This window comes from Petaurus breviceps, unplaced genomic scaffold (genome assembly GCF_028583685.1).
Source record: "Petaurus breviceps papuanus isolate PSGF00001 unplaced genomic scaffold, PetGlider_PUasm1.0 688, whole genome shotgun sequence".
In the NCBI taxonomy this organism is placed as follows: Eukaryota; Metazoa; Chordata; class Mammalia; order Diprotodontia; family Petauridae; genus Petaurus; species Petaurus breviceps.
Window position 1 is genome coordinate 25487426 of NW_027186457.1, and position 18758 is coordinate 25506183.

At 39.2% G+C, this 18758-nt stretch overlaps 1 long non-coding RNA gene across 1 annotated transcript in view; it reads left to right on the forward strand.

Moving 5' to 3' along the window:
* LOC138174451 (uncharacterized) overlaps positions 1-18168 on the forward strand; it is a 37291-nt gene extending 19123 nt beyond the window's left edge. The window contains exon 5 of the long non-coding RNA XR_011171722.1: positions 18117-18168. This is a non-coding gene — a long non-coding RNA (uncharacterized lncRNA). The remainder of the gene's footprint in view (positions 1-18116) is intronic.
* Positions 18169-18758: the final 590 nt, after the last annotated feature.

The window sequence follows — 18758 nt, forward strand, 5'->3', positions numbered from 1 at the left end:
AATGTTCCCTCTTTAAAGGCCATGAATCCAAGAAAGTTTTCAACTTTCCCTCTTTGATCCCCCACTTTCTGTGGCACTACATGGCTAGTACCTAAATTAAGGAGAGAAGAAAGGAATTCAGATTAAAAATTGAGAAAATGAGAAATGAAGAGAATAGGGAAAGACAGGAGAAAAAAGAACTTGGAAAGGGAAAACAATGAAGAAGGAAGGGAAAAAAGGGAAAAGCAAAAATGTTGAGGTCTTTGAATGAGGGAAAAAAAATCTGCATTCACAGGCATGGGCCCTTATTTCAATATTTTCATTGCTCCATGGAAACTCCTTTGGCCTTGCTGGCTATACATAGAAGTGAGTTATTCATTTTCAAGAGTGAAAAATGCCCCCACAATACCAGTAGGTTGGGATTATTAAGGGATTCAGACTGTTGGAATACCTTGCATTAAATAGTGCCTCTCTCTGATGAGCTCAAAATGCATTTTGGCATCTCATTAATTTTTGCCACATCACTGTGAGATATGCTGGGGCCAGGATCACTATCTCCCTTCTACAGATGGGGGGAAAAAGCTTCTCATGCATATGTGGTCAAAGAGAGAAAGTAGACTTTTTTTTTAAATGGCAAATCAGTGTTTCTTGGACTTTTGCTATAATTTGCCTGAAAATGTTTTTCCCAGTTTAAGAACTCTGTCACATTTCCTCCTTTAGTTCCTAAATATAATAGGCATAATGGGGATCAAATAGTTAAAACCCCCCTTTATGGATGTCTGAATGACTGTTATTACTATTATTAGTAGATCATGTGACATTTTAAAGTTTGCCAAGCACTTTATGTTATCTCATTTGAACTATACACAACCTTTCAGGTAGGTACTTCAGGCATTATTACATGTATTATATTAAGCTTAAAGAGGCAACATGGGATTGTGCTCCAAGTGCTGGAGGGAGTGAGTGCTGGACCAGGGAGACAAGTTCACAATCTGCTTCTGATTCTCATGAGTGGTGCACCACAGACAAATCTCTGATATTATAGATACACTGATGTGCTAGCCCTCAACATACAATAATAATACAAGCCTTCCTTAGTCTTTTTGAAGAGAAGGCTATGTGATAATGAGCAGAACCACATTTTGGCCAAAAGTAAGTTTGTTTTTGATAAATCACCTTTTCCAAGTTAACTTTCCTAAGGATATGTGAAAAACTAGCCTTTAAGAAAATCAACTAATTTATCCAAGCCCTGAGAAATGTTAATAATTACTAACATTCATATTGGAATTTAAAGTTTTCAAAGTACTTCACATATATAGCCTCATTTGATCCTTATAATAATTCTGTGAAGTAGGTGCTATTATTAATATTTTAATTTTTTTCTACTATTATCCTCATTTTACAAATGAGGAAGCTGAAGGTGAGAGTAATTAAATGATTTGCCCAGAGTGATGTGGTATGCAAGAGAAAAACTCAAGTTGGAATCCAGTATTCTATGACCACCTAGGAAGAAGTCTTTTATAAAGATGCTCATGACCACTTCAGGGAAGTTCAGTGCCACATGTCCCATGAAACAGGAGAGATAGGTATAGATTATATCTGCACAAGAGGAAAACAACTAAATAAATGGAATGGGGAGGAGAAATTCAGCCAAACTAGTCACTTGGTGTAATGAATGAAGCTACTATCTCCCTGGGCTGAGTACTCCCACTCCAGCATAGATCATATTCCATTCATATCATATCTTATTCTGGGTGACTCTTGACCATGTCCTCTCATGATTTTCTTTTTCTTTTTTCTTTTTATTTATTTATTTTTTTATTTATAAGCAATCGGGGTTAAGTAACTTGCTCAAGGTTACACGGCCAGTTATTTCTGGGTGTGGTGCTGAGTATCTGAGCCCGGATTTGATTCAGGTTATCCCGACACTGGAGCCGGTGCTCTTACTGAGCCACCTGGCCTCCCCTAAGCAATTGGGGTTAAGTAATTTGCTTAAGGTTACACAGCCAGGTGTTTCTGGGTGGGTGCTAAGTGTCTGAGCCCGGGATTCGATCTCCAGGTCTTCTCAACACTGGAGCCAGTGCTCTTACTTGCTGTGCTACCTGGCCGCCCCCTCTCATGATTTTCTGTTGAAGATCTACTCAATACTTTAAAACCCTTTGGATCTTTTGTGGGTACCATCATACCACTCTGGCTAGCCACCTGCTAGTCCTTGTTCTCACTGTAAGACAGCCTCACATCATATATGCATCCTGGATGTAAACTACTTAGAGGTAAGGACTATTTTTTAGTTTGTCTTCGAACCACCACTACCCAGCACAACATTTGCTTAATAGATGTTTGCTTAATAGAACTGAATGCTTTTTGTACATAATTCATCATTGATGTTGGGAGTAGCTGCTTTTATCCACCATGTATCTATCCATTACCACTTGGGTCACTTGCAACTTGTAGTCTTCTGAGTATGAGAGGCTTATAATTAGCAGATGTCAAAAAGGTAAAATCGGGCATTGGAAATGAGGGACAATTAGGCATCTTTGAAAGTGCTGAGTATGTACTGTTGGTGGAGTTATGAATTGGTATAAAGATTCTGGAAAGCAATCTGGAATTCTGCAAATAAAGTGACTAAAATATGCATACCCTTTTGAACCCGAGAATCTACTGCTAGGCACGTGCTCTGAGATCATTGAATCCTCCCCCACCCCCCAAAAAGGCTTCATATATATAAAAATATTTATTGCAGGACTTTTCATGGTAGTGACAAATTGGAAACAAAGAGGATGCCCGTCAATTGAGGAATGACTAAACAGAGAGTGGTACATAGAAGTAAGAGATTATTGTACTATTAGAGAGAAAGAATAGACAAATGTTTCCCATTCCCCAAACACATACCTTTGAAGAGGCATTGATTTATTTTGCAGATTTTTTCTATTTTTCCTCATTTAAAAAAAATTGTTTTAAGGGAAAGGGGGAAAGGGAAATACACTGGGGAAAACTAATGATGTAAAAACAAAAGATATTAAGAAAAATCTGTTTTTTTTTAGAATAAAATGGCAAGTTCCAAACATGATAGAACCTGGTCTCAACCCCACTCCCATTTTAGATCCCCATTTTGAAAACTATGGGTCAGAGTCCCTCTTTTCTAACTCTAGGGGGAAAAGCCAAGATGAAGGGAGAACATTCCTCATTTCATTCACTGCCAGTACTGATCTTCTTCTCTCACACTAGGTTCTGGGGAGAAGAGTCAGTTTTGAGGTGGTTAGGAATGTTTTACTTGTTGTCTGTTTCTACAGTCATTTTAAAATGAGTTTTCTGAGTTTCTCAGACAAATGTTCAGTAAGAGTCAAAGATGGGATCATTGTGTGTCCAGTAAGCATCTGGTCCCCTCCCTGGACCAAATTTCAGATGGTTCTAGTTGTTTTTCCCCCGATACTAGGAACATACATAAAATTCAACAATAAAGAAATTTTTTTTTGCCTTTTGGAGGGCAATTGGGGTTAAGTAAGTTGCCCAAGTTTACACGGCTAGTTTGTGTGTGTGTGTGTGTGTGTTAACTGTCTGAGGCTGGAACTGAACTCGGGTCCTCCTGATTCTGGGGCCAGCACTTTACTCACTGCACCACCTAGCCACCCCTAAAGAAATATTTTTTAAACAAATATTTAGTATTAAGCACCTACAAGATTGTAAGCTTCCTGACTAATGTAACATGGCCTGTGTGACCCTGGCAAGTCACTTAATTTTACAATGGTCTGAACAATTTCCTAAGATTATAAATTGCAGAACAATAGCAACTCTTCATTGATAGAGGGCACTTTCTTATAGAGAGTTTTTTCATCTGTGTGAAATCACAGGTGGGAACTGAAAGAAAATGTGCTAGGCACTTTCTAGGGAGACACAGAAAAAAGTGAAAATAATTCCTGTCCTCAAGGAGTTTACATTTTGGGGTATCACATGTACTCAGGTAAGAAATACACAAAGTGATTTAAAGTCATTTCAAAAGAGAGATCACTAATGATGTAGGGGAATGAGGAAAAGCCTCATGGAGGAGCTGGTCCAAAATTTTCAAGAAAGCTAGGAATTCTAGGAGGTTAGAGAGACTTTCTAGACAAAGCAGACAGCTGTGAAAAGACATGGAGGCAGACAATGGAAACAGTGAATAGAAGTCCAGCACAAACAATGATACTGACTTCCTGACTCCTCTTATTTAAAGAAGTCCTCAGCCCTCACCATTTGCCCCCAGCTTTACCTTCTTCCAGGTCAAGGATTATCTTTCCTAGGAGTTTGACTGATTTTCTTCACCATTTAACCTGTGTCTATACATGGTTCAACATTTAGATAAAAAGCAAATGAGGAAAGAATTGAGCCCTCTATTGTCTAGAAACTCAAGGAAGAGTTATATGTGAATGAATAGGGGTGTAGGGAGACAAAAAAGGAGGCAGGGAAAGGGAGAAGAGAGGAAAGGGTAAGAAAGAAAAAATAATTTTAAAAGATACATTAAGTTTTTCTCCTCAAGTTTTGTGGTTACAGATCACTCTTGTAAAATTTGTTTCTCTGTCCCTTCCACTGCTCCTCTCCCCTCTTTCCCTACCCTTTCCCCTCCTCCACCTTCCTAAAGAACAAGGGAGGAGAAAGGAGTCAGTGAATAGTTAAACAGTTTAAATCAGTGTCTTGCACCTGGAAAAAGAATAGTGAGGTTTGTTGTTGGTGGAAATGCTGAACAAAGAAAAGTGATTTTATTGCTTGCAGGTATGCATAAGCAAAGCTGGAATTTAGAACAAAGTAGTTCAGGCAGAATCTGCTAACCCCATTGACTTGGTTTAGCCTTTTTGCTCTTGCTTCCATATTGCTTTGCAGGGTAACCCTAAGGAATTATGGAAGCTGAGTCTCATCACTCTAGCCCCAAACAACTCCTCTATTGTCTTGTTGGGTAGTTACTGAAAAAAAAAAGAGTGGATAAAGAATGACAAGCATAGATATGAGGAGTGGAATGGAATTTTCTAACTCCAAATCAGATAGCTGTCTAGGACTAGGGACTGTGATCAGCAGCTGGGGTAGGAATGATCAAAATAAGAAAATAACCTAGGTAAAAAGAACAGATCTCCTTGGATTGCTTTTGATGCTTTTTGCTGTCTACCTGTGGCTAGCTTTGGCCCATGCTATGCCCTAGGGCTATTTGAACTAAAAGAACTTAAACTTCCCTTGCCCAGAAGAGTTTTGCCAGAAGCTTCACTCCAGCATATGGTAGCAAAGAACCACAGATGGCTTAAAGAGGCTGATGGTAGCAGAAAAGAATTCAGTGAGCAGCAAAGTAAAAGATAAGTGGAGATGCCCAGCAGAAAAAAAAAAGTACCCAAAGGGGGATCAGGGAATGATGCCAGCAGAGAACAGCAGAGGAGATCAATGACTCAGAGGCATTGGAATTATGTGTTCTGGACACACGTAAGACTATAGTTCACAAGGCCCTACTGGTGTCTTTATATCTAATAGTCAGCCAGTATATTCAATTAGGGGCAGCTAGTGGTACATCGGATATAGCTGTTGATATATATATATAGGATATAGCCTGGAGTCAGGAAGAACTGGGTTCAAATCTAGCCTCAGATACTTACTAGCTGTGTAACCCTGGGAAAATCACTTAACATTGTTTGCCTGAGTTTCCTCGTCTGTAAAATGAGCTGGAGAAGGAAATGGCAAAACCACTGTAGTATCTTTGCCAAGAAAACTCCAAATGGGGTCACAAAGAGTCAGATGTGACTGAAAAATAACCAAAAAACTGTCCTCCAGCTACACTTAGCTTTTGTGGCAACAACAAACCTCACTATTCTTTTTCCAGGTGCAAGACACTGATTTATTCACTGACTCCTTTCTCCTCCCTTGTTCTTTAGGAAGGTGGAGGAGGGGAAAGGGTCAGGGAAAGAGGGGAGAGGGGCAGTGGAAGGGACAGAGAAACAGATTTTACAAGAGTGATCTGTAACCACAAAACTTGAGGAGAAAAACTTAATGTATCTTTTAAAATTATTTTTTCTTTCTTCTCCTTTCCTCTCTTCAATTTGACTCTATGTGGGCACACATAGAGTACAATAATAGGAAGGCACATGCTTAGGGAACAACACAAGGCTAAGGAAACTCACATTTCTGGGACTGTGGTCCTCTAATACCCTCTACCTCCTCATGGTATCCTCATGTTGCTCCCCTTCGAGGAAGCATGTCTATGTGGCAGGTCATTCAGCTGGACTCCTCTGAAGCTCAAGCCAGGGTTAACTCTCTCCTCGACTCACAGAATCGATGCTTCTTATAACTGTCTCCTGTCTTAACTCCCAGGTCTGTTCCCTACTGGGTGCAGCACCTCCGACTGGTTGATGAATGTCAACGTAAGACACCATGGCTGGTGGTTGGAGGGCTGAAAGAATCCCCCCCCCCCCCGTGTTTCATGGCTAGCCCCCTTCTTGACTCCCAGGGGTCACACTCCTTAGACCTATTCATTGCTTGACTGACTCCTTAGAAAGTACACCCTGTTTTTAAAGTTACTTTGAATTTAAAAACAAAAAGGCATTTTCAAACACATAGCTGAACAAAAAGGGAATTCTATATAAAACGATGAATCTCCATTTTATATCATTTGCTTTTCTTTAAAAAAAAGTGCATAATGAATTCTACATATTACCTTCAAAACTGCCCTACTTACCTTTATTTCCTCTATTTTTATCTTTATATTTCCTTCTGTACATTTAAAGATGCTATGATGGCTCCCTCTGTCTCTGTCTCTCTGTCTCTCTCTGTCTCTCTGTCTCTGTCTCTCTCTGTCTCTCTGTCTCTCTCTCTATCTCTGTCTCTGTCTCTCTCTGTCTCTCTCTCTCTCTCTCTGTCTCTCTCTCTCTCTGTCTTTTTCGCTCTCTCTTATTAACTTCCCCTCTTCCTGACCTCTTTATTATTTAAAAAAATCAAAAGATTAAAACTCTTTGTAAAAAAAAAAAGCAGTGAAGTAAATGTTGCTGGACCTTGTGGTCATCACCTCTCTGTTAGGAGGTGGGTAATGGGCTTTTTCATATGTCCTTTGAGTCATAGTGGACCACTGCATTGATGAGAGTTCTTAAGTCTTACAAAGTTGTTATTGTTTTATAACGTTGACCGGGTAGTGCAGTGGATAAAATGTTGGATTCAGAGCCAGGAGCATCTGCGTTCAAATGCTTTTAGACATTTACTAGCTACGTGGCACTGAGCAAATCTTTCAACCTCTGCCTGCCCCAGCTATCCATTTATACAATGAGGATGATACTAGTACCTACCTCTCAATATTGTTGTGAAGAAAAAGTGAGATAAAATATGTAAAGCATTATATAAATGTCATCTACGAAGATGCTAAGGATGCTGCTGCTGCTGTCTTTCAATAAATTGTTCTCCTGGATCTGTCCACTTCATTCTGTATCAGTTCATATGACCCAAGATTCTCTGAAATCATGTCCTCTGTCATTTCTTATGATACAATAAAATTCCATCACATTCACAGAACACAATTTATTCAGCAATTCCCCAGTTGTCTACAAGGTAACTGAAGGCATCCCCTTGGATTCTGTTTTTTTTTTTTCTTGGCCCCTAATCCTTCCTTCAGGATCAGGAAGTTTGTTTTGCTTGAGACTATTCCTTTACCCTGTCTTGATTTTTAAAGGGCCACCAGGGTCATGGATAATTCTTTGGCCAGCTGGTGGTTAGCTGTCCTGATCAATTATGTAACTACAATAACAACAGTAATAGGAACTGACATTGATATAATGCTTTAAGGTTTGCAAAGCACTTTACATGTCTAATCTCACTTAAGCCTCACAATAGAATTGTGAGGTCGATACTCCAAGAATTTTTATTCCCACATGAGGACACGGAGGCTGAAAAAGATTCAATGACTTGCCCATGGGTACACAGCCACTAAGTGTCACAGGGGAGATTTAAATCTAGGCCTTCCTAACTCCCTAATGAGTACTCGAGTGGGCCAAACTTCATGAAATATCTATGGCAGATCGTGTTCTGTGTCAATCCTTCGATACCTCATGGATCTTTGATTTCTTTTGTGTATAGACTCTCCACCTGAAACTTTTCTTTGTCTGGTGTTTTGTAGTATCTGCATAGGTATGCTTTGGGTGTATCTTAAGGCTCTGTCCTAGACCCTCTTCTCTTTTCTCTTTACACTCTCACTGGAAAATATCATTAGCTTCTTTGGTTTTATTTATTGTCTCTATGCAGATGAGTCCCTGAACATCTCTCTCTTGAGTGTCAGTCTTGCATCATCAGCTGCCTACTTGATCTTTTCTCTTTTCCTCTTTCCTTCCTTCCTTCCTTCCTTTTTTTTTCTTTTCTGCTTTTCTTTCTCCTTCTATCCTCCCTCTCTTCTCCCTCTTTCTCTTTTTCCTTCCTTTCTTCCTTGAAGAGCAAATAAAATAAACATTGCCATACCAAAAGTAGGACAGAGCAAGAAAATTACATATAAAACTGCAAATTTCTATTATATACAGCTTGTTTCTTCCTTTCAAGTATATAAGTTCAACATGTAGCTTTTAAAGATGCCCAGTTTGTCTGTCTTCTGGTTTTCCTTCTATTCATTTCTGTGATTCTTTTCAAATGTTTCAATGAACTTCTTTCTTTATGTTTATTTTTCTTTGCTTCTCCTCCACATTGCTAGAACTCTCTCCCTCCTAATTCTTCTCCCCCCATTAAAAAGAAAGGAAGAAAAATATATCAGTCAAGCAAAACAAATTCTTATGTTGGTCATGCCTGAAAATATATGTACCTATGTATCTGTACCTTCCTCACCTCTCTGTCAGGATGTAGGCCACACATTTCCTCATCAGTCCTCAGGAATCCTTCCTGGATGATTACTGCATTGGACTCAGTTCTTAATTCTTTCACAGATGTTTTTATTTACAATGGTTCTGCTATTGTATAAATTATTCTCCAGGTTCAGCACACTTCACTTCATATGCATTCCTATGAGTCTTCTTAGGTTTCTTATGACACAATAATATTCAAAACTATTAATATACTACCTTTTTCAGCCATTTTCCAATTGATGGGCTCCCCTTTAGTTATAACAACAACAAAAGTTTCCCATAAGCGTTCCGGCACATATGGTCTCCTTTTCTCTCTCTTTGATCTCCTTGGGGCCTGTTGTCATCTATAACTCAATATTCCACAGGTGTGTCAAGTCCAATATGTTCAAAACAGATTTCATTATCTCTTCCTCCATATCCACTGCTCTAGTTTTGTCAATGGCACCGCCATACTTCCAGGCTCCTCAGTTTGAAACCTTGGTGTCATCCTCACCTGGTCATTTCCCTTCATTCCATGCTGCCAGATACTGTCATTTCTATGTCCACAGTATTGCTTGGATGCCTCCTCTCTTCTCAGACAGTCACAACGCTAGTTCAGGTCCTCATCACTTTTTACTTAGACGACTCCAACAACAGCCGCCTCCTTTTTGGGTTCCTCGCCTTGAGCCCATTGCCCACTGCCACCCACCCTTCACATCATTGCCAAACTGATTCCTCTGAAATGCAGGTCTGACCATGTTATTTATCTGCTCAAGAAATTCAAATGGCTCCCTATTCCATACAGGATCAAAAATACATTCCTCTATAGATTGAAAGTTTTTTACAACCTGACCTCTTTGCAACTTCTCAGTCCTTCTAGCATAATCTACTCTTCCTTCTCTCATTATCTGGCCACTTTTCCCTATCTGCTGTTCCTCACACATGGCTCTCCATCTCCCTTTGCATTGGCTGTTCCCCAAGCTTGGTTTACTTACCCTCCTAACTCCCATTTCTTGGCAGCCCTGGTTTGCTTCAAAACACGGCTTATATGTCAACCTCTTCCTACTCCCCTTAGTTGCTAGTGCCCTTCTTCACAAAACTACCTGTATTAATTACATATATAAATGTATATTTTACATGTTCTTATAAATGTGCATGTGGTTTCCCTCATTAGAAGGTAAGCCCCTTGAGGGTAAGGACCATTTTACTTTTGTCTTTGTCACTCCAGAACTAAACACAGTGCTTGTCATGTAATAGGTGATCTATAAAAGTTTGTTGATTATTAGAGATGTGGTCATGGTCAATTTGGTCAATAAGTCATTAAACCTTGCTGATCTAAGTTTCTTCATTCATAAAAGGGAAATAACAATAATATTTGTACCATCTACACATCACAGGATTATTATGAGACTCAGGTGGGATTTATATCTAAAGAGTTTCACAAATTTCAAAGCAGCATGTGAATATTAGCTAGCATTGTAACTATATTGAAAGAAAGCCCTGTACTACATCCCAGGGATATGACAGTGAAAAATTACATAGTTCCTGTCCTCTGAGAGCTTAGAATATGATTGAGAGGGGGAAGGGAGGCCAGAATATGTGCATAAATAAGTATATGTACATATATACATATACATACATACATACCATATATATATATATATATATATATATACACACACACACACACACACACATATCATCTAAGGCAAACTTTAATAACGATACAAAAGAGACCAGGACAAAATCTTCAGGTGGGAGAGATCACTTTCAGGTGAGAAGAGGTGTAGATTAGGGAAGGTTTCATAGAAGAGGCAGAAAAGTAAATGTCTCTCAAAACCTTTTGCTCTTTTCCTGCCTGGCTTGGAGGAAGGGAGAAATCCTGAACAGGGAAGATGGAGATGGAATTTTCCAGGTTACAGATCTATGAGTTTCTAAAGCTCAAAGAGCCATCCGAGGTTCCTTAGGGACCTCATGCTGTAGACTCCACCAGAGATAGCATCACTGGCTGCTGGCTGAGGAAGCACCTGTGGATGGAAGTAGGAAAATCAGTTCCTTGGGGATAGGAACAGTTTCATGAATCTGAGGGGACAGAAGAGTTCACTAGCTATGGACTCTAGAAAGGCACCAGTCCTCAGAGATCTACACCTGAGGGGGACCTCCTGAGGACTTCAAGCATGAGGAAGAGGATTCCCAGGGTCAGGAGGCTTAGGAACACTCAGCCCATGGGTCTTTGTATCTTAAAGTTGAGCCTCACTTGTGTGCACAAGGGGAGAATGTGACCCATAGTTTGGGGGGCTGTTTTGTAACTATTGTTCTTGCTAGTGCTTCTTTTTTTTTTGAGACAATTGAGCATTAAGTGACTTGCCCAGGGTCTCACAGCTAGTGTGTGTGTGGTCACATTTGAACTCAGGTCCTCCAAATTCCAGAGCCGATGCTCTATTCACTGCACCATGTAGTGGTCCCTTGCTATTTTTTTCTGGACAAATACACAAGATCTTGTGAAAGTTAAAAAGAAAAAAGAAAAAAATCTGCCAAGGAAGAAAGGGAAGGGCTTCAGCAGACACAGGTGTGGAAGTGTGTACTGTACATTCCAGGTGGGGAGGACAGATTGAGAGTGCACAGAGATCATGCACATCACTGCAGGTACTGGCAAATGTCCAGAATGCATGTATTATCATTAAAGGGATAGGCTTAAATGCATTTGGAAAGAGAAGCCAATAATACTTCATAAAGTACGTCACACAAGACTAATTTCATTTCCTCCTTCAACAGGTTTACTGGCCTGGCAGGTGAGGGAAATTCCATTCAAGGGTTTACCTGGGTTTGACAGCATCACTTATACTAACTTTCTGGACAAAGTGGAGGGATGTAAGCTAGGGGGCAATATGGTTAGATGAATTCAGAACTTGTAGAATGAGAAACCTTAGGGCAATGCTTGGCAATTAATCTATCAACAAGTAAGTTCAATTCAACTTAAATACTTAATCATTTTTGACTCTGTTCTTAATAATAAATAAATTACAGTAAATGATTTTTTTATTTTAAGCAATCAGGGTTAAGTAACTTGCTCAAGGTTACACAGCCAGTTATTTCTGGGTGTGGTGCTAAGTATCAGAGCCTGGATTCGATCCCAGGTCATCCCGACTCTGGGGCTGGTGCTCTTACTCACTGAGCCACCTGGCTGCCCCACAGTAAATGAATTTTTTCAATGTTGTTAAAAGACATTTTAAAATAAATTTAAAACCTTTTGCTTTCTTTCCTCCTAACATCTTCTGGGCCTCACAACAACCAGGTGGTACAGGTATTATTTTCTCCTTTTCACAGATGGGGAAAATGAGACAGAAGGAAGTTAGTGAACTTGTCCAAGACTCTAAGAGTTAGGAAATGCCAGAGTGGCCATCCAACACTTTCTCATGTGCTATTGCAGACTGTGTGTGACTGAGACCTCTTTTCATGTCCATGTATCCTGCCTGTGTTCATGGCCTTGGGTTCAAGCCAGGATTATATTGGCAGTGGGGTGCCTACTTCTTGTACCTTGGTCATTCACTTCTCTCAGAATAAACTTGCCCCCCTCACAGTTCCAAGTCCTGACGTATCATCTAATTGTGATTAATAACGGAAGATGAGATGCTTGGTATTATTTCCTCAATTACAAATCTCTCTTGAATTGTAATACATAATACAAAATGATCATTATGAATTCCTTTTATCATACGCTGTAATTGCTATAAATCTTCCCCTCCAGTGTTTTCTTTTAATATCAGCAGCAGAGGTTCAGAATACATTTATGTGGTGTCAAATTCCCGACATATAATTGGAAAACAGTGCAAAGGCACGATTCAGTTTGTTTGATGAAGCATTTTCAAGTTTTACATATGCATTTATCTGCATATATATGTACAACGTGTTGACACAAAATAATCCATTTACCACTTTGAAAAAGCTTTCATTGACTAAAGAAGCGGGGCCTTGATGTACATGCATAGCTATAAACAACATAATTGTAGGTATTCTTTATGAATGTTGCACCTTCATTATTAAATTATTCCTTATATTTTTAGTCTGAGGAATGAAATCCAGGCTACTAATGTTAATTCTCTTTATGGACTATCTCGGAAGAAAAGCAAGGTCAAGATTCCCTATCTAAATTCCCTCTATGTGATGATACTCAGTGATTTCCTGTAGGTCTCCATAAGGGTCTTATGTTTGGAAAAAGTGCAGGAGAATCCTCACAGTTAGACACTAAAATGGAAGTTCTGGAAATGTGCAAATCTAGAAGACAAAGCTGAAGGGTTCAGGTGGGAACAATGTCCCTGTTTTTCTTATTATGTTACATCCAGTTCTTTGGGGAATGAGGGCCTCCTTTTAAACTGGGAGGAGCCCTTGTTCTCCTCTGACATATGGTTAGAATGAGAGGGCCTCTGTGGTGACAGCCTCCCATTCATCCATGGGAGGAGTGAGAACACAGCCTAGGAAGAGACTACGAAAGGTTTTTCTCATTACTACTAGAAATCTTACATTGTCTGCCCCTGAGAATGTTAATGAAAAACTTGTGACTTTGACAGCTGGAATTCATCTTTGGGATTTCAGACAAATCAAATCACCCAACAGATAACAACATTTTACTTACACACACATACACACACACACACACACACACTCAGGCCTATGTCCTCTAAAATCTAGAAGACTGTCACTTAATTTGTACAACATGACTGGGGAATGCTAAAAGGCCTACTACATTCAAGCCATTGTCATAGGCCCTGGGAATACAAAGACAAAATAAAAAAAAAAAAACAGTCCCTGTCCTCAAGGGGCTTACATTCTACCATGAAAAGCAGTCAACTCTCTAAGATGGAATGATTTCAGAAGATGAATAGGACAACTGTCTCCCTTTCTTTGCAGAAGAATTGATTCCCAATAGGGAAATGGACTAAGTCCCTTTCTAGTTCTATGACACTCTGGTTTTTTCTACGATGACATTTAGAAATGACTTTTCCTCTTATGTAAAAATCCTTCTTTTAAATTCTTTCCATACATAATCAGAATGTTCAAACTGGATGTAACTATACAACTTCCTGTCATGCTAAGGAAAGGGGAAAAAGTTAAGAAATTCAGCTGACCATCTGGAAGTTTTTGTCTACACCAGCAGAGTCAAACTCAGATAGAAACAGACGACCAATCCATGCATAAGGATCCCTGAGGGTCAGCTATTGATAGTTTTTTTTTAAATGTAATGCTACTTATGTTTGATTGTGTTTTTATTTATTTTGCTAAATATTTCCCAATTGCATTTTAATGTGGTTCAAGCTACACTCTGGTGGTCACCTACAGGCTCTATCTTTGATTTACATAACCCACAAAATCTAGATTAGCAACATCTGAGTGATAAAATAAAATTTTAACTTTTTCTTAAAAATTGGGCATTGAATAGAAAGAATCTTAATAAAATTGATTCCAATATGAGAATAATATGTGATTTCCATATTATAACCCAACCAGTCTATGACATAGTAGACAAATCCTAGGAATTGTCTGAGTTAACTCCTGAAACTTCAATAATGGTGTCCTTTTGGTCAAAGTCCATCAGTGTACACAGAATTCAGAAGGAAGCAGGTTAGGGCGTGAGGAGGGGCAAATACTGGTCTGGAAAAAGGAAAAAGTTGGAGTTGAAAAGAAATCAATGGTTCAGAAAGATGGAAGGACCTAAGACCATCTAGATTTACATCCTTATTTTACTGGTATGTTCACGACAAATAAGTAGTAGACGTGATTTGTGCTCAGGTCTTTGGACTCAAAATCCAGTGCTCTGTTAATGAATTAGACTTTTTAAAGATGTTAGAATCATAAGATCATGGAATTAGAGGGGGAAGAGACCTTAGAGGTCTTTTAGTTCAACTCTTTCTTTTGACAGAAGAGGAAACTGAAGTCCAGAAATATGAAGTCATCACTTGCCCCAGATTTCCCAGTTGATAAGTGGGTCTTGTGTACTTTGAGAAGCAATTCCTCCTTGCTTACTGATCAACTCACTCTAATGAGGTTAGGAATACACACAATCAATTCTTTTTAAAAAAAAGTCTTGTATTGATCATCAGCTGCTACTACTTTCTTTGATAACTATGAGACTGGTGGTAAAATCTTGATGTCAGACTGGTGCTGTAAGTTGGCCAAGCTAGGAGTAATTCTTTTAAGAAATTTATTAAACTTTTTTGTTCTTACAGAGTATTTCACTTACAGTTGAATAACTTACCCACCTGAAATCATTATTATTTCATGGACTCAAAGAAATAGAGGGCAGAAGAAATCTCAGCAATAATCTCAGTGCCCCAGCTGTGTACACACACTGATTAACAACCACAAGGATCTAATTGATGATCTCAACTCAGTTGTTTAAGCAGCATCTGGGCCATTTTCAGAATGCCTTTATTTATCAAAAAATCAATTATCAAAATTCTGGCTCAGAGCATTTATTTGGTTAAACATCTGTCTAGCTCTTGGAGGGGGTGGTGGCAAGAGGTAAAGGATAAGTGATACAATTTAAACATGGATGGGAAGGCATGAATATGAGGGTGGAAATCCGAGCGAAGTTGCTGTTTTCCAGTCTATTGAGTTTGAAATTTGAACACTTCAGTGGAAAGTAACCTCTTCTTTCATTTTTCATCTCTTTGAAAACTATGTTTTCCATATAACTAATATCAAGTTATAGGTACCAGGAGAATATTCAAGAGCCCTTATGATACAAGACTTGGCTTCAGAAAAATCTAGAGTCACCTCTGATATTTATTAGCTGCATAATTATTGGCAGGTCATTTGTCTTCTTGATAAACCTCAGTTTTCTCATCTGTAAAATAAGGAATAGAATACCTATAATACCTACTTTTTAGGCAGCTGTGTGGCTCACATAAGATAATATCTATATCCTTCTTTTAAACTCTAACATAATTGGAATATTGAAACTCATGATCACTTGATTGCACAGTCCACATTGGAAGGATGTCAAAACATTCTGCTGAAAAGTGGAAAATTAAGAAGTTCAGCAGACCATCTGGGTGTTTTGTCTACACAATCCCAAACATCTGGATAGAGTGCTTTGCATGCTGTAAAGTGCAATAAAAACTTCAGCTGTTATTATATTAGAGTTAACATAGTATAGTCCATAGAGTGGTGGGATTGGAGTCAGTCAAACCTGGGTTCAAATTCAGTCTGCATGCTTCCTAGGTGGGTGACTCTGGGCAAGTGACTGAGGTTCAAGTAAGTCCTAGGAGTCATGTGCTAAGGCATATCAGGCTGAGATTCATATCTAGACTCTGGCTGAAGAAAACACATCTGCTTCTTCCATTTGTTTTCTATTGCATGACATGAAAACTCAGGTCAACGGGTGTAGGTGCTGCTTCTGAATTCTCAAATGGATAAAAGTAAACACAGAAACAAAACATTTGGGCCACCACTCATGGCAAGTAGTCATCTAAGGGGTATTTGTGTGGGAAATGCACTATAAACATGGGAGAGTTAACTCGTTTCATGTTTGCAAATTTATAGGTTTCTTCTTTCTTTCGAAGCCTAGGATAATTGGTTCTATTGTGGCTTTGTTGCTCTATGTCTGAAAGTGTGTGGTCTTACAAACCATGAGGCAGAGTGGAATCCTTTTTCTTCCAAACATGAAATAAATGACATAGAATGTCTTCAAATTATGTCCCCTCCTTTGGCAGGCAAATGAATCCAGTGATATAATAGAAACTAAAGATGAAATGGTACTTCTGATTCATTCAGCTGAGGCAGGACAGTATAACTAGGAGAACTTACTGGCTTTGGAGCCAGAGAACACGAGTTACAATCCTGGCTTGCCACTTACCATCTGTGTAACATTGGATAAGTCACTTCCCAACTCTGGTACTTGGTTGTTCCTATGTAAAAATGAGAGTTTGGACTAGATGAGATCTAGTCTTCCAATTCCAAATGCCAGTCTAGAATCCTAAGGAAATAGAATAGATCTGGGAAGCTTTATGTCATTTCTACAACATTTCTTTGTTACTCTTAGCTTGGCAGAGCACCTTTCTCATAGGACCAATGGAAAATATAAGTCATATGAGGATTAACACCCCCATTTTAAAAATGAAATGGATTTCAGAGAAGTTAAGTACCTGGCTCAAGGTCACACAGCTCACCAATAGAAGAGGCAGGATGTAAATAAAGTCCCTCCATCTTTCTGTTATGACACTGACTCTTCAAAACTTTGCTAGATACAAAGGAGCCCAACTGTATGTGTATGTGTTCATATTTTCATGTCCCAACATTTGAAGGAGGTGGAAGAAGAGAAAGAAGAAAAGGAGAAGTGAGAGATAGAGGAGGAAGAAATGGAGGAAATGGAGGAGAAAGAAGGGAAGAGATAGAGGAAGAGGAAAAAAAGGAACAAAGGACAGAACCATATTGGTGCCTGAATGTTGACATTCATATGATTGGTTACTAGTGACTAAAGGGCACTCTTGAGCATGGTGCCACACCAATCTCTTCTTCCCAAGGTTATTTCCTTCAGGGTTGAATGGAATAGTATCAGCCATTCAGCCCTCTGGACTGATCTCTGGTTGATACACAGTTCTTCCTCTTCTATCTCCCTCCTACCACTTTCACAGGTTTTCCCATGTAGTAGGACTTCAGAAATATCATAGTTCCAAATTATTTTGTACCTGTAAGCAAGAGCCTAAAGGGAAACACTGCCATCATCTCTCTCTCCCCGTGCCTCTCCCCACTTCTTCCACTCTCCCTTCTACCTTTTCCCAACTTCCCCATGTCAATATTCCTCAGCATCCGCTCCATCAGTTTGGGGGAGATGATAGTTTCTATTTGTACACTCAAATAAACAGAGGAAATATGCTAATGTGCTCCAAATATGGACCATGCAATCAAATTATCATGAGTTCTGGGCAACATTTTTTGAGGCTTTCTCTAAAAATAGAGCATTTATAACATGCAAACACACACATACAGCTTATATCAAACAAACTATCATTTAATCCAGCCCAAAATTGTAGTATTTTTAAAAGTCCTGAGTCTGTAGTCTTTCCTTGAGTGGTTCACCCACTCTCTACCCCCTACTGTGTGATGGAGAAGGAGGTGTGGGTACATGTCTATGGATGTGTGTGGGAGGGAGGGAAGGACAGTGGGGGTCTGTTTTCCAGAGCTGCTTTTACCCATCTCCCTCCTGACATGAATGGGAGTAGCCTATGTGAATGGGAAGGAGAAGTGATCTATGTCTGGGGATTTTCCCCTGTAACATTTAATGACATCCAGCTGTTCCAGCTGTTTCTATTTCACAATTGAATTTTTATAATTTTACAGAGCTGGGAAAGCAAGCTATTGATCATCACATCTATCACATGAGTGAAGTAAGTTCTCCCCTCCATTGTATAAGAATTTGAATGGCTTCAGAGTTGTTTTCTCTTTCTTAAATTATCATTAAATAATCATAAATAATTAAAAAATGTCTAAGTCATGGCTACACAACAGCAGTGAATCCAAATGAAAATGGATATTTTAGTCAATCCCCCATTTTTTGTTGTTGGGGGGGGTGTCTGCAAAGTACTTAACCATCTGACTTATCCTACCTCACTTGCAGGGTTGTTCTGCTTCCAGGAGAGACTTTACAAGGAAAATAGGTCCAGCATGTGAATAGGAAGGAGCCTAGAGACTTAAATTCTGGTCAGGGCTGCACCAGGAGTCACAAGTCCTGGGAACAGACTCAGTGTGATGCAAGGCAACTCTCCTTCATGTTCCTTATCTGTAAAATGGGGACAAGACTTGATACTTGCACTTCCTACCTCACAGGGCAGGGAGCAGCACTTGAGACAATTTGGATCCCTATATAAGACACAGGTAGAAAGGTACCGTAGAATGATGAATAGATTCAGACCTTGGAATGTACAAGGGAATGAATAATTTTTTTTTTAATTTGTTAAATATTTATGGGATAAGATTTGGGAT